Below are 15096 nucleotides of genomic sequence, written 5' to 3'. Positions count from 1 at the left end.
TGTTTTTTGACACAGTTTCTCACTGGCACGAACTGGCTGGCCAGGTAGCCCCAGGATCCATTTATCTTGATTCCCCATTGCGAGGATTACAAACAAAAGCCCCAACACCCAGCTTTTCTATGTGGGTTCTGGAAATCTGAGGGCTTGGGGGGTCACTTTACTGGCTCAGCTGCCCAGCCCCTGCATGAGTTCTATGGGGAACTGCTGCTCTGCCTCCTGCAGTCACATAGCCTCAGGAAAGTAGAATGTACCTTTCTAAACAGCTCCACTGATGCCAGAGGCTCCGGGATATTCTTGGCCAGTTTGACACCCTGCTCTGCAGTGGAGAAACACGTGCTGTTTAGCACTTGTCTTAGGAACCCCAAATCTTCAGGTAAGAATGGTAGGGTTACTTCTAACAGAATTGGGATGGGCAGAAAGTCAAGCAAACCCATGAACTTGGGGGATTTGTGTCAAAAGAAGGTAAGAATAGGGTGTCAGATCTCCTGGAACTGTTGTAAGCCATCATTTGGGGTGCTGGGAATTGAACCCAGGTTCTCTAGAAGGGTAACAAGAGTTCTTCATTGCTGAGCTCTCTCTCTAGCCCTGGTTAATCTTTTGAACAAAATCAATGTGGATGTATTCAGTAGACAGGACCCAGATTAAACTTTACCAGTATGGCTGGACATGGTTGTAATTCTAGGTCAAGGATAGCCAGACAGCTTTAGCAACACTGTGAGATGTTATCTTTAAAAAAAGAAAAAGCTAATGTGCACATTGTTAAAGCAAGTTTGTTTTAGGAACAGTTGTAGAGCTAGCAGAGATTTGTGGCCAGGTAGAAGGGTAGAACTTTAAAATTAGCCTGACTAGACAAAACAGTGGGCTAAGGCTTCTGCAGGCATCTACCCAGAGCTCAGGTTAATCAAACACACTGCAGGAGAAGGTTAAGGTGAGGCTCTTCTATTAACAGCTAATGTCCCCTCTCCATTGCATCTTAGCTCGGCTCTGTGTGAAGGAGGGAGGGGCACAGGCTGCTACCAGCAACCCTGCCTCACAGAGGTGAGCAGAATCAGGAGAGTGTGCTCTTGGCTGAGGGAACTAAGAAACAGGAAGGAGAAGCCTCAACTTGGATAAAATCCAAAACCTGTGGCTCCTTCAGGAGGGGATAGCTTGGCAAAGATGGCACCTGCGGCACTCAAATAGTGCATGGTATGAGGACATTCTGAGAAGGGAGTGGGAATGACTGTGAGTAGCACAGCGTCCTTTCCATTGGACACTGAGGTGTGCATGGCTTTACCCTGAGGCATGCAGACATAGCTGGAGTGTTGGTGAGTTTGCCTAGAGTGCTTTTGTGACTATATAACTTGTCATTACCTATTGTCCTGTGAAAGGAGGCGAGTTGTCCCTGCCCTTTGCAATGTTAGGAAGCTGCTGCCTTTAGCCTTCCTGGAAGGGCAGTGGGGTGCATCCTTGAGACTCAGTTGTTCAGTGAACACAAATCTCTTCAAGATGCACTTGGATTCCACTTAAGCCCCTTTCCTGGACAACTCTGGTGTGCCAGACTTGCCAATCCACTGAGCACAAAAGGGTCTTTTATTTTTAGTATGCATTTTCCAATGCAGGATAACTTCCATAGTTAGGATCTGGATGTTCGTCGTTCTGTGAAATTGCCTGTGCCCACTATTTAGCTCCTTTTTATATTACCAGTTTTGGAGGTTGATTCATATAAGCTTTTTATGTACCCTGCATATAGATCTTCTGTTGGTTACCTGTGTTGCAATTATATTCTTCAATGGGGGGGGGGCGGGTGCAGCATGGGGGTCTTTTCTCTCCCTTTATGGTTGATAACATTTTACATTTCATTGGAGAGGTCTAGAGAGATGGCTCAATGATAAAAAACACTTGTTGCTCTTACAGAGGACCTGGGCTGGGTGCCCAGCACTCACATGGCAGCTCACAATGTAAGTGAAGGTCCCTGAAAAGAAGCTGTGTCTAGCTGTGAACAGTTGTAGACTCTGAAGCCAGCCTCAGGTACCTAATGACCTCCCCTCTCTTTCCCTGGGCTCACATTAAGATTATGTCCTCTTCGCCCATACCCTCACTACAAACTGGAGGCCCTAGCAGCCACTGCAGGACTGGGCTGGGCTCTATAAGGAGTAGACAGCAGGCAAGCAGCTCTAAAGTAAATCCACAGTAAGTTAGAAGCAGCAGCAGGTGAGCAGCCCTGGCCTGGGCTTCCAGCAAAGTGAGAGGTATGGGTGGGTCCTGGTGAGGCTGACAGCGCGCTGACAGGGCATGTGCAGCTGGTAGAGAGAGAGCAGGGCAGGCTGACTGCCTGAGGAATGAAGCCAGAGATGGGGCCTCTTGATCTCTGTACAGTAGGGATGTCATCTTGTGATCTGGGAGCAGAAGGCAGGCCCCAGCTCTGAGAACTGTTTTCAAGTCCTGTTTCCATGCCCTCTCAGGTGCCAGACCTGAATGCTCTGGCAGGGCATCTGAACAATCCAGTGCTGGGCTCGAGAAATCCTATTATTTCCATCTTGCCTAAGTTGCCTTGCAAACTGGGGTTTGAGATAACCACCGCTTCCTATTTCTATTCTGAATGGTAACAAACAAGGCATGAAGTCATAGCATTTTGGAGCTGAAAAAGGTTTCAGAGTTACCTGCTCCTCTCCAGATAGGAAAGAAATGAGCTTTTGTGCTTGCTTCACTATGAGTCAAGCAGCAAAGTATAAAAACACACACAAGCAGGGGCTCCCTCTCTCCTAGAACTCAAGAGTTCTATCGTAAGGCATGGCCGTGGGCAAGGCCGCAGTGGAGAAAGGGAGACCTGCATCCAAACTCCCAGTGCCTCTGCAGCTGCCCCAGACCCCACAGGGACTAAGCTGACATAGACAAAGACAACGCTTTATTAAATCATATTCACACAAATATAAATTAGTCTCTTTGGGATCATTAAAAAAAAAAAAAAAGGATTCCTAGGCTCTGAAGAAAGTAGTCTTATGTCAGTCCCAAGGCACTTTTCTCCCCAGGAGATGATTGGTCACTTTCTGTGGAAGAAAACACAGGGCAGAAGTCAGATGCAGACACGGGTAGCTGCTTAACCTCACCTCGGCACACTGTGGAAGAGACTCAGACTGCTTTCCCTAAATCTTGTGTTGCTCACCTACTGACAGTGGCAATGAGGAAAAGTGTTTTGGAAAGAGAGTTTATAAGCCACACCTATTCCTCCTCCATAGCAGATGATCTAGAGTTCTGACTGCATCCCAGCACAGCCAGAGCCTGAGTGCTGCTAACACAGCAGGCAGCCATGTGGTTCCTGGGGTCTCCCCCAGTGCCCAGGCTCCTGGGTGCTCTAGACATGGTTCTTAACCTCACATAGTCTGGTCTGGTGTTCAGCTTCTGACTTTCAGGGTCCTCTAGAATGTAGTGAATAGCCCGGGAGGAAAACAAGAACTGTGAGGGACAGAACCCTTCAAGCTGGTGGCCAGTGTGGCTTCCAAGAAAATCTGCCCTAGGAGGTTCTTGGCAGGCTCCAGGCTCTAGCCTCACTCCCTGATGACTCTCACGTGATCCTGTGAGTTTATTTACTTCGTTCCAGAGGATTACAACAGGAACTTAATCACCATTTGGAAATTACAAGCCTGATACTTTGTACAGTTGAGCTGCGAGGGAGAAGTTGCCCTTGTGGCAGTTGTAGAGACATGGGAAGCGGCTCCCAGCTACCTCTCACTTGAAGGCTGATCACAGCTGCCTACTGCTGAAACCTCAGCACGCAGTCACACTGCTTCTCAAAAGCAAGCCAGGCCATTTCTAGTTCCTTCTGCTGATAAGCCTGACCACCCCTCCACAGACAGTGCCAACTCAACTAACCATTTTATAGTGCTGAGCACGCAGCCGGTAGGATTTATATTCTGATTTTCTCTTCTCCTCTTCTCTCTTCTTCTTCACTTCTGGAAGCTGCTCATAAATTCTTAGAAATGCCACAAATGGAAAGACAAAAAGCAGTAAAGTTATCAGGCATGAAGGCACAGGATGGCTCTGCCCACACCTCTAGCTCTATGCTGCCTAGGCATCCAGCCTCTAGATAAGGCCAGCCCTGTGGAACATCCATGTCCATGGATATGGAGAGCCTAGCCTGGGTATGGTACCCACAGTATGAAAGAGAGATGAATAAAAACACAAAACATTGACAATAGTGCTTACTTCCAGAAAAAGAATAAAATAGAGTAGGTAATATTCTGTTTTCCATGCCGTGTGCAAACTGTATAGTGTCAATATAATAAACAGGTATTACTGAGTACATACATACATTAACACAGACACATACCTCTATGTTTACATATATCATTATCAATTGGGGAACCCCAGGCTAGTCTGGAACTCAGTCTAGGCTTACCTTATCAAATGCTAGCCTATATGGGTATGCAACACCATCTCTAGCTAATTACTGTACTTTAAACGTTTTCAGGACACGCACCCAAGTCTGGTTTCATGACACTACTCTTTTGCCTCCTTTATCCCCCCCCCATTAAGGCTGACTTTCTATGTTATGTTCTACAAATGGAGAAAACATGGCTTAAACACTGCTTAACACGGTGACTTCCAGATTTACCCATTTTCCTGGAAATATATCACTTTTCACAACTGAATACAATTCCACTGTATATATGCCTCACATTTCCTTTATTCACGTTTCTGCTGATGACTATTGAAGCTGACGTCATTTCTTGGCTGCTGTGACTATTGCTGCAGTCCATGAATACAGAAGCATCTCAGTGATGTGTCAGCATAAGGCCTTCAGGTGTACACCCAGAGGTGCCACAGCTGGATCACAGTTTCATTTTCAGTTCTTTTAGGGGGGTGGGGGGTTGTTTGTTTGTTTGTTTGTTTTTGTGGAACATCATGCTGAGTCTACAGTGGCTGTGGCAGTGGTCTTCCCTCCCACAGTGCATGTCCTCTCTAGCACTTGCTATCATTTGTTCCTTGATGCTAGCCATTCTGACTGGCGTGAGAGGAAATCTCAAAGAGCTTTGATTTGTATTTCCCTGATGGCTAAAGATAGTGAACACATTGTCTAATATTTATTGGCTCTTTGTGTTTCTTCTTTTGAGGACAGTCTATTCAGCTTATTAGCCCATTTTTCAGCTGGATGATTAATCTCTTTAGGGTCTCTATAGAGTCTACAGAATCCTCTGTGGGTGGTGGTGTGAAACACCCACTTTGTCTCCCGTGTTGGAACACAGTTGGTGGCACTGTTTGGGAAGATTGTGGAACATCACTGGAACAAGTGGCTCCCTAGGGAGGGGTCTTGAGCTTGGACCTACTTCCTGTCACACTCTACTTGAGCCAGCCTCCTGCTCCTGTCACTATGTCCTCCTTCTCTGAGGCTGGAGCTGTAGGCTCATATTAGGATATTTTAGCAAAGCAACAAGAAAGTAACTAGACAGATGCATAGCTGTCTTCCATCTGGAAAGCCATCTCTTTACTCTGCTGTTTCGTTGCTATATGAAACTTTAATTTTATGAAATTCCATGTTCATGTCTTAGGACATTGCTGTTACCTTGATGTGTTTTGCCTCTAGCAGTTTCAGTTACTACTGTATTTAAAACACAGGAAATAAAGAAAGGACTAGAATAGATGCACCTGTAAAATACCATAGAGGTCAGAGAGAAGAGAAACTTATTCTGAGGAAAGGGCAGAGCAAGCTTCAGAGAGCTTAGGCTTACGATGGAAATAAAAAAACCTGTCAGGAACAGAGAAAAAAAAGAGAGACAGGGCATCTACAATGGGGAAATGTGTAGAGATGTGGTACAGAGGCCAGGCAGGAAGCAGGTCAGGCAAGGCAGCCACGAGCCGAGTGTCTAATGTGAAAAGTTAAGCTTCATCCTATAGAGGGCTGGGTGTCCCTAACTTCAAGCTGAGAGAGCACAAACAGGCATTTGAACACTGACTCCCAACAGAATAGACTGTGCAAGAATAAAGCAGAACATGTCTCAACCACGGCTAAGCGGTACGGAGACACATTCACAACAGGACAGAGAGAAAGCAGCAGTCAGACCTGCACACACAGAAGAAACACTACAATCACTACAAAGCCCACTCTAGCCACAAGATGACTGTTTGCAGGATGGAGGGAAGGATTTTGAGTAATATTTATTTTCTTCTTTCTACTTTTAAAAATATCTTCCAAAGATTTACAATTTTAAAAACACAAATCCTTGAAAAGGACGCAGTGCCGAGTGGTGGCAGCACCTGTAACGCTGGCTCTCCAGAAGCACGGCAGAGGCACGGGGATCTCAGAGAGTTCTAGGCCAAGCTGGTCTCCAGAGCAAGCGCCGAGCTAGCCAAGCTACCTATATCTAAATATTTCTTTCAAGCTATCTATATCTAAATATTTGTTTCAAGCTCTCTATATCTAAATATTTGTTTGTTTGCCCCAAACAAACCATCACTGCTAAAAACAACAGCAGCAGCAACAACCCACCATTTCAGCAACTCCATGACTGTTCTTATTAAAGCCAGCTTCTAATCAGCCCCAGAAACCTGTAACTTAGTTTTTCAATGGCATTCTTACAATCAATATGTGTTTATCAAGCTGATTAACCAATGAGTAGACAATGCTTCAATTGTATAAAATTCAAAGTCTTTATGAAAAACTCGTCTAAAGAAATGACTCAGCCCCAGTGGTTAGGAGCACTGGATGTTAGGCAGAGGAAGGACCCAGGCTCAGTTCCTAGCATTAAAATGTAGCTCACAAATGTCTGTAATTCCAGCTCCAGAAAACCGGACACCCTCGTCTGCCCTCTCAGGGAACTGCATGCCTGTGGTACACTAACATATACGCAGGCAAAACATTCATACACACAAAAAATAAAAAGAAGTCAATCTTAAAACCACAAGAGACCAAAGCCCCAGCCTCTCACGCGCCTAACCAGAGCCACTCAGCCCTTGCTTCCCAGAGGTAAGCGCTGTTACCAGTTCTTTTGCAATGGACAGAAATACTTTACACATGCTCAGGGCCTCACAGCTATTAAAGCAAAGGCATTTGTTTTTAAACACTACCAATGAGGCAGCGGACTGAAACTGTACACACTTCGGAAACCCAAGTTATTAAGCTAATGTTGTAGAGAGCAACCCACTATTTCTTACTCTGTTAGAAAAACTCCTAGAAATGAGCTTGCTAAGAAAATTTGTTTCAAAATACGTTTTAATTTCATCTCTATGTCTAATGCAGAGAAGCTCACCCTAGGCGTTCCCCTTCCCTCTGAACAGGAACCAGGTTCATACTATCGTCTGTTTTCTCTTCCTTTCTTGTGCCATGAGAAGCAACATCAAACCTCACCCCACCTGCTTCCATCTGGGCATGTGCTGGGAAGCAGAGCTGCGGGCAGCTGCACGGAATCACTCCCGTTCCTTCAGACTTACCGTCTGGTCCTCTGAATCATTTCCTTCTTTCCAATAGGCTTGTTCTTCTGGACAGCCAGGAGGACTAGACAAGAGAGGAGGCTTATCAGGGGACAGTAAGTGTAAGGAGAGGTAGAGCTTAGTGAAGGGCTGCTGGAGCCTGGGCACGGACCTGAGTTGGAGCACAGGAAAGTGACTAAGACCAAGGACAAGGCGCACTTCTGAACTGCCTTAGGGGTCAGAGGCCACCGCCCAAATCTGCTATGGCAGGGACCCCAACTCCTGGCCAGCTGAGCGGTGAGGCTGCCAGCTCTCGGTAGTGCTTTACACCCCCAGCTTCCTTGTCATTTGATGGAGACTTGCCACTCAGTGCAACAGAGAGAGAACACAGAGACCTGGGCCGCAAACCCAGCTCTTTCCCTAAGAAGAGTGTAAGTGGGGGTGAAGTAGGAGCAGCAGCCCATGGGTGGCCTTCCTTAGAGAGGCGCTGTGAGAACAGTGCCAGGCAGACCTCAGGTCAGTGCACCAGGGCTCACTTCTTGCCACACTCTGGAACCACAAACACCAGGTTAGTTCACAAGAGGCACCGTCCTTATGGCAGCTTGTCCTTTTAGAGGTGCAGTGGCAAGGCGAGCGGAACCGGCTTACTGGGGTCACAGACACATGACAAGCTAAGGTGGGCCAGTCTAAGGAGACTCACGTCTCAGCAAGCAAAGCCACGCTCAGCATCCTCGTGCTGCCTGGCATCCGCTCTCAGCAAAGTGACATGAGCGCATACCTCTCCTGGGCAGGGGCCTCGCTGAGTGGAACAGAGCCTCCCGCTCACTCTGGAACAGGCTCTGGAGCTTCCTCTCCTGGACAAGTAACTTCAGACGCTTTATGCGCTCCCCAGAGTGGGAGATGAAATCAGGTCTGTGAAGCTGAAGTGATTCCTAGAGGAGAGAAAGCCTCGCATTAGTGACACAGACTGTTTTCCAAGTCCCCAGAACAACAAGCAAACTAATAAAAAAACCAGCACCTATACCACAGGTCTAGGGAGCCTGAGGGGAGGGCACACCCAGGGAGATCAAAGGAAGCCCAGAAACACCTTTAGGAAAAGCTGAGAACCAAAGTGGGGTCACCTGCAACTCTTCCAAATGTTGATGAGACAAGAGGTCAATTCATTCACTTCAAACAAATTCCTCATTAAATATTTCCTTTAACCACCAAGGGGGCAGAGCTCAGGGATGAGCTCTTGGTTTACTCTGCACAGTGACCCAAACACTCGGCCTGATCTGTACACGGGGAGCCTGCACACAGCAACAGAGCCCTTCCTCTCCTCCCAGTCCACAGATGCTGAGGACGGTGGAATGACTAGACCCCAGCATGCCAGCCACACACCCCACAAACACATATGGCTAAAGTCAACCTCATGTCACTGTGCCTACCTGCAGAGTTGCTCTCACAAATGGCCGAAGAGAAACCTGGCCACTATCCCTGCCTGGGCCTCCCAGGGACCCACGACTGTTCATGCATTGGGCCTGCCAGTTTTGTTCCCTCAGTGGCTCCCTCCAGGGTTTGGTTTTGGTTACTGGTTCAAACCAGGAGATACCAGGTCTGTAAATCTTGGGCAGGTTTTCCTTCTTAGATCCTGATTGTCCATTTTCCACAGGAACGAACCATGAGACACCTACAGGAAATATTTTCAAGAACAAACATTTTAATAACTGCACCCAATGACATCAAAGAAATGTATGTAGTACTGACTTGCATGGGACTCATCGGTTGGGGGTGACAATCTTTAGGGTGCCCGTAAATTGGTCTCAACTACAGAAGACTCTACATAAAGTTCTAGTTACTTTCAAACTTTTCCAATGTGGTGGCTGGCAGCTGGTGGAGTACAAAGAGCTCTCCACAGACTCAGACAGGTCTTTTACTAGTTTCCGGCTACCTGGAGTTAGAAACCGACCTGCACAGGGATTTGGCTTGTTCTTCCTTAAGTTTTTGGTCTGCAGATAATTGGAAAGAAACTTTTTCTCTTTGGCTTTTTCTTCTGACGAAGAAGTCACACCACTGTCCTCTTCCAATCTGGCCTCACTAGAACTGGGAGTTGGGAAAGTCACCCCAACATCCTGAGTGTATTTTTTGACACCAGCCACAATCTCCAAGTTACCTGAGGAGAAAGACAGATGTATCATGGAGCAGACCGGAAGCAAGGCTGGCAGGCTTAATCAAGACAGATGGTGAGCCCCTATTAATAACTCAAAACACCATACACTGCATGGGGAGAGGGGACAAAGAAGGAGAGGAAGAGAGGGGAAAAAAGGCAGACTGATGCAGAGGAAAGAAGGTTTAATTCTTAAGTGGGTTTAGCTATCAGACAGAAAGAAGAAATATGGATTCCTTGGTTCAGGCTTTCATGAACTCTGACAGCAAGATAACAGGACAGTAAGTATGTCTGGCCCAGCTGCCAATCACCCGGGAAGAGGAAGAAAGCGGTGACGATGGCGAACTCAAGACTTGAAGGAAGAAGGAAAAAGACTGACTTGTATAAAATCAGAAACTGTCTAGCTCTGCTCTCCAGTTGTTCACAACAAAGGACCCCAGACACCGTCACGCAGGCCACTCTCTTCCCTATTCTGCTTTCACAAAATGCACACAGAAGCACTTTCCTGAACATCGAGTTATAAAGTATATATGCGTGGGACCTTCCAGTATTGGTTAAATAAGATTTCTTTATGTTTGAGTATGAGTGTTTTCTCTTCATGTATGTCTGTGTGACAAGCATTCCTGCAGAAACACTGAATTCCCCAGAACTGGAATTACACATGTTTGAGTATGCATGTGGTATGTATGTGTGTATTGGGAAGTGAACCAAGACCCTCTGCAAGAACAACCAGTGCTCTTAACCATCTTTTCAGCCCGTAGAGAGAGCTTCTTCATTCTACATAAAATTTCTTTATGGGAAACTACAATAATTAATTTCACCATTGATACTGATGGCTGTCAACATTGATTTTAAGTGTATCTACTGGCCAAATGCAAAATGCAAAAAATTCTGGGTCAAACTAAATTTGGTAAGAACTGCCAAACTGTTCTTCACAGGGGCGGAATTACTTGGACCTGCTATGAAGATACTCATTTCCCTAAACTCTTACTTAGAAACTTGTTTTTTTTTTTTTAATTAGTACATAAAAAATAGCATCTACACATGCAGATAACTTTTAATCTTTACACCTTTTATCATTTTAAAGTTAAGTAAGTGTGCTGAAGAGGTAGGTCTACATCAATGCAGAACTTAAACTCAAGGGACTTACCAGCTTGTACACCCTTGCTCACCATGCGTACAGTTTCCTCATTGGAAAGAGCAGAGTCCAAGCTCAACAAGCTCCCAGGAGATGAAACAGAGTCAGAAGAAGTCATATGGTTTGCCACCTGGAAAAATGAAGAGAGACTCTCTCAGAGTGACCTGCAGCCAGAGATACAGTTACTCACAGGGCCAGCCAGCAACACAGTTCAAAGCTTGTGAGTGATGATGTGACATGTGTCTATGACAGGGAGAAGCCTGCTGTGATGACAGGACCCAAGCTACTGCAACAGAGAGGTGGGAATGTCCCTCAGATCTGAGGAAACCAAAGAATCTGGTAGCTACACCTTAGTCTTAAACATCTCCAGAATGAAATTCTCAGCTGACATTTGTAGATAATTCTGGAGGTAAAAGAAATGCTAACCTAAGTGATGAAGTCCATAGCAGATCCATCAATCAGCAGATCAGACACTTCTTATATATCAGACAGATACCAAAGAGCTACAATGCACCTTAAGAAATCCCAAATAGGCCAAGTGAAAAATATACAAAAGCCCTTTTTAACTACATTCAGAGCAAGTAGATTGAGTTGAGGGACAGAAGCTGACACTGGTGGGTGAGAAAAAGTTCAAAATATAGCTGAGCAAATGCCCCATAAAACTGTTTAAAAGAATAATAAGTGAGTGCTAATAGCCCACGAGTTAATCCCAGTGTGAAGCAGAGGCAGAGGATCTCTGTGTGTGAGGCCAGTCTGTTCTACAGAGCAAATTCCAAGACAGCCAAGGCTGAGAGACAAACCCTCTCTCTGAATGAATGAATGGATAGATAGATAGAGAGAGAGAGATAAATAGATATATAAAGTCTGTAAGCAAGCTTACAAACACAGAGGTCAGAAGAGGGCATCAGCATCTTCCAACATCACTCTTAATCTATTCCTGTGAGGCAAGGCCTCTCCCTGGACCTTGGGCCCACATTCCAAAGATAGACTGGAAGCAGGAAGCCCCAGCTTTGCTTGGATCTGGGATTGCAGGGGTATAATGATGCACAGCTTGGTAGGTAGGTGCTGGGATCTGGCATGATGGCACAGCAGCTGTCCTTTTCCACTGAGATACTTCCCCAGCCTAAGAGGGTTTCTTAAGCCTGCTCATCATAAACTGTCTGGGGGAAGGAGAACCCTATGGGGGGTGGGGAGGAAGACAGAATCTTTTGGGGAGAAGTTTAGTCGTCAGTGTTTCTTCTAAGTGCCAAATGACATTTTTATAAGCAAGTTTGATAGAACCATAATGCAGTTCAAGCACTTTGAACTGGACAGACTCCAAGGCCTCTAGGAACTTAGCTCAGAATCCTGGAAAAGGGGGAGCCATGATAAGGCACCTGAAAGCAGGAAAAACTTTGATTTTCAGAAAAGTAAGTCCTATAAACTGGTAAGTTTAACACCATCAACCTGTCAAATTTAAAACTGATCTCATGGGTCTGCTAATGTGCAGGAATGTGAAAGTCAAAGGCTCTCAAATGTCCAAGCATGGTAAAGACGACAAAAACTAGCTTGCAGATTAGCCTTTTCCTAGTAGACATGGTCACTGAATAGCAGCATGTCTAGTATACTTACATTTAAGGACTAGAGTCCTAAGGGTTGAAATGACATACTGGCAGACCATGGTAAGTCCACATTTACCTAGTATTATTTTTAAAGCTCAAACAGGCCGTGCATGAGTGCATACCTTGCACTGTATGAATCCCCACAGAGCACCTCCTGTGTCTGTCTCTAGGTTTGGTTGCAGCCATCCCTGCCTTTTTCTGCATATCAATGTCTTGGATTTTTGGAAAGCAGAGTTTCTATGTCATAAACACCCAGAGTGCCTGAGAGGCTGAAAATCTCTTAAAAACAGGAGTATGGCCCAAATCAAATCAAAGATATTTAGTATGGATAGTTATATAAATTAAAGGTCAGAGCACTGTAGAGACAGAATGGTAAGATATTTGATGTAGGAGAGGAAACAAAACAAAACAAAACCAAAGTCAGCTCCAGGCCTAGAATCCTAAGACCTGAACCACTGCTAGGTCCTGTCTTTACTAATTAATTCTCAAGACACAAAGTTGTCTCTTTGTATCAGTTACCTCACTTACAATGGAACTGAAATTCTTACCCTGAAACTACAGGAAGTGTAGAAAGTAGCTAAACACACTGACTTATACTTAAATCCCAACACTTGGGAGGCTGCAGGAGGACTGCATGCAGCCTGTCTGAGGTTAGCCTGAGCTATATGGTGAGGACCTGTCTCAATGAACAAAGACATACATATATCAAAAAAGTGTTCAAAATAGCAATAAAAAATTCAACAAAAAGGAATACTAGAAAAAGATAAAATTTCACCTCTACATATTAAAGCGAGAGGACCATGATTTCAAGCCCAACCTGGGCAAAACATGAGGTGCTATCTCAGAACAAACAAACAAACAAACAAACAAATAAAGGTTTGCTGGGTGATGGTGGGCTCCAAAAGAGAATGAAAACACAACTAGTATAAAACTTTTAGAGTGCTAAAATGCACAAGCACAAAAGGGGCAGTACAGGCAAGACAAGTCTCTAAGGGAGAAATACACCTAAATAAACAGAGACACTTATGTGTGAGTTAAGACTCAAAACTGCTGGGATGGCATCTCCGCAAATTAATCTGCAGGTTCTCCATAAACCTAAAAACTCCTAATGAACTTTCCTGAAAAGAATGTGTAAGATGATTCCAAGCTTCCATAAAAAAGCAAAGGATCATAAGAGCCAAAAATTATTAGGAAAAGAAAAAGAACAGATAAAAATTAGATGTCCTCATTTCAAAATAAAGTTAAGAACAGTATAACAGAGATAAAACCTGGCGTATAGACACATCAGTCAACACAGAGTTGAGAGTGCTAAGGTAAACTCTTAAGATTATGGTCAGCTAGGGACTCAGAATAAATGAATCTTCACATGCCAAGTGACGCCAGCCACCACACCACATACAAAACATGCACTGAACATGGATGCAGATCTAAAGAATTACTAAACCCAGCAGATATGTCCAAGCTTTTCTGACATTGCTCTGACAGTGCAATCTTATCCAATGGTACACTCACACTACAGGTCGAACATGCCTGCATCAACTTTTAAAATGAAAACACAGGGAAAAAAAACCTCAGGTCTAATAAAAATAGCACAATCCACAAGGGGAAAACTGTTACACCAAACTGCATTATTCAGCCCTTAACTTCAAATTTCATTTTTAAAATAAACAGAAGTGCCAGAATAGGAGACATTCTCAAGTTATACATCTTATAAGACTTGTTACAAGAATACCGAGCTGATAAGAATAGTTAAAACATGATACCCAAAAGGCAGAAAAGTGACCCCAAATACATAAAACTCTTACTAAGTGAGCAGAAAGACAGACAACCTGGTTTAAAAATAGGCAAAATTGAGTATCCTTGTCAGCAAAGACAAACACACCAAAGGTCTTCACTATCCAGTCACCAGGAAGGTCGGATTAAAATCATGGCAGGGAGCCTTCACATCTTCTAGTATGGCAACCGTTTTGATAAGATGTGGAAAAACTGGAATGCGCAACACTCTGCACACAGGCACAGGAAAGAGCAAAGCCACTTTGGGGGAAAAAAAGGGCAAAAAGCCACAAACAGTAGCAACGGAAAACCAAACCAAAATCCCCCTAAACAAACAAACAAACAAACAAGCCCAAAAAGGGCTGGGAAGCAGTGAGTGGTGTATGCCTTTAAGGCAGAGGCAGGCAGATCTCTGAGTTCAAGGCCAACCTGGTCCACAGAGTTCCAAGGCAGCCAGGGCTACACAGAGAAACACTGTCTCAAAAAAAACAAAAACAAAAACAAAAAACAAAAAACAAAAAAAAAAAAAAACCAATAAATGACCGAGTGAATGAATAAGTGAATTAAAAAAAAAGTTTCTAAAAGCATTAAAAAAAATCACAAACCATTTCACACCTAAAAGAAATGAAAATGCTTACATAAAACTTCTAGACAAATGGTCATAGTTGTATTCCAACAACTAAAAACAATCTAAAGGCAGGTGTGGTAGGGAATGCCTTTGATCCCAACTCTCAGGAGGCAGAGGTAGATGTAGCTCTGTCAGTTTGAGGTTAGCCTAGTCTACGAATCGAGTTACAGGACAGCCAGGGATACACAGAAACCCGTCTCAAAAAAAAAAAAAAAAAAAAAGAGAAAAATTAAAAAGAAAAATAAAAACAAAGAAAAAACAATTCAAATATCCACTAATAGACACAATGTGATAAACAGCCACATAATCAACTACTACTCAGCAGGAAGAGGAAATACTGAAAGCATATCACATGGGTAAACACTGAAAACACTGAAGCAAACAAGTCATCTGCAAAAGGCTGTATCATCAGTGACTATGTGAA

At 44.3% G+C, this 15096-nt stretch overlaps 1 pseudogene across 1 annotated transcript; it reads right to left on the bottom strand.

The window, feature by feature from the left end:
* Positions 1 to 2872: 2872 nt before the first annotated feature.
* Alms1-ps2 (ALMS1, centrosome and basal body associated, pseudogene 2) lies at positions 2873 to 14813 on the bottom strand (annotated as a pseudogene). Its single transcript, NR_040440.2, has 8 exons — positions 14683 to 14813; positions 10683 to 10800; positions 9335 to 9538; positions 8814 to 9055; positions 8165 to 8318; positions 7408 to 7471; positions 3853 to 3952; positions 2873 to 3029 (listed from the first exon to the last, which is right to left on the bottom strand). The product of NR_040440.2 is annotated as an ALMS1, centrosome and basal body associated, pseudogene 2 (transcript).
* Between the last annotated feature and the right edge of the window lie 283 nt (positions 14814 to 15096).

The sequence above is a fragment of the Mus musculus genome, chromosome 6 (genome assembly GCF_000001635.26).
Source record: "Mus musculus strain C57BL/6J chromosome 6, GRCm38.p6 C57BL/6J".
In the NCBI taxonomy this organism is placed as follows: Eukaryota; Metazoa; Chordata; class Mammalia; order Rodentia; family Muridae; genus Mus; species Mus musculus.
Note: the sequence above shows the minus strand (reverse complement) of the source record. Positions and strands in the feature narration are given on the sequence as shown.